This window comes from Hyla sarda, chromosome 4 (genome assembly GCF_029499605.1).
Source record: "Hyla sarda isolate aHylSar1 chromosome 4, aHylSar1.hap1, whole genome shotgun sequence".
Classification (NCBI taxonomy): domain Eukaryota; kingdom Metazoa; phylum Chordata; class Amphibia; order Anura; family Hylidae; genus Hyla; species Hyla sarda.
This window is the reverse complement of record NC_079192.1, coordinates 416,184,058-416,185,753: the sequence shown is the minus strand read 5'-3', so window position 1 is coordinate 416,185,753 and position 1,696 is coordinate 416,184,058.

The following is a 1,696-nucleotide window of genomic DNA, read 5'->3' as shown; positions in this document are numbered from 1 at the left end:
GCATATACGAGTGTATATATGGTGTACATGTGAATGTATGTGTGCATATACGAGTGTATATATGGTGTACATGTGAATGTATGTGTGCGTATACGAGTGTATATATGGTGTACATGTGAATGTATGTGTGCGTATATGAGTGTATATATGGTGTACATGTGAATGTATGTGTGCGTATATGAGTGTATATATGGTGTACATGTGAATGTATGTGTGCGTATATGAGTGTATATATGGTGTACATGTGAATGTATGTGTGCGTATACGAGTGTATATATGGTGTACATGTGAATGTATGTGTGCGTATATGAGTGTATATATGGTGTACATGTGAATGTATGTGTGCGTATACGAGTATGTATACGTGTACAAGTACATATATGGTGTACATGTGATTGTATGTGTGCATATACAAGTGTATATATGGTGTACATGTGAATGTATGTGTGCATATACAAGTGCATATATGGTGTACATGTAAATGTATGTGTGCATATACGAGTGTATGTATACGTGTACAAGTGTATATATGGTGTACATGTGAATGTATGTGTGCGTATACGAGTGTATATATGGTGTACATGTGAATGTATGTGTGCGTATATGAGTGTATATATGGTGTACATGTGAATGTATGTGTGCGTATATGAGTGTATATATGGTGTACATGTGAATGTATGTGTGCGTATATGAGTGTATATATGGTGTACATGTGAATGTATGTGTGCGTATACGAGTGTATATATGGTGTACATGTGAATGTATGTGTGCGTATATGAGTGTATATATGGTGTACATGTGAATGTATGTGTGCGTATACGAGTATGTATACGTGTACAAGTACATATATGGTGTACATGTGATTGTATGTGTGCATATACAAGTGTATATATGGTGTACATGTGAATGTATGTGTGCATATACGAGTGTATGTATACGTGTACAAGTGCATATATGGTGTACATGTAAATGTATGTGTGCATATACGAGTGTATGTATACGTGTACAAGTGTATATATGGTGTACATGTGAATGTATGTGTGTATATACGAGAGCATGTATACGTGTACAAGTGTATATATGGTGTACATGTGATTGTATGTGTGCATATACGAGTGTATATATGGTGTAAATGTGAATGTATGTGTGTATATACTAGTGTATGTATACGTGTACAAGTGTATATATGGTGTACATGTGAATGTTTATGTACCTATATGATCTTGTGTACGCTCATATTTAGGGGGGAAGATTTATCAAAACCTGTCCAAAGGAAAAGTTGCTGAGTTGCCCATAGCAACCAATCAGATCGCTTCTTTCAGTTTGCAGGGGCCTTGTTCAAAATGAAAGAAGCGATCTGATTGGTTGCTAGGGGCAACTCAGCAACTTTTCCTCTGGAGGTGTTTTGATAAATCTCCCCCATAGTGTGTACATGCGTATATATATAAGTGTATGACATCCATATATGTGTAAATAGTGAAGTGAGCATATATATGGTGTACGGGGGACATTTATCAATGTTGGTGTAAGGTAGAATACATTTTACCCCTTTTTGTTTTGTAAGGAAAAAGGATTGTCCGGCACCAGGTATATTCTTATAAGATCGCTTCTTTATTCATGCCATAGCAAGGAAACAAACATAACAGGACTGAAGTAATATGACGCGTAAACATCGAGAGAGCGAAACGCGTCATAT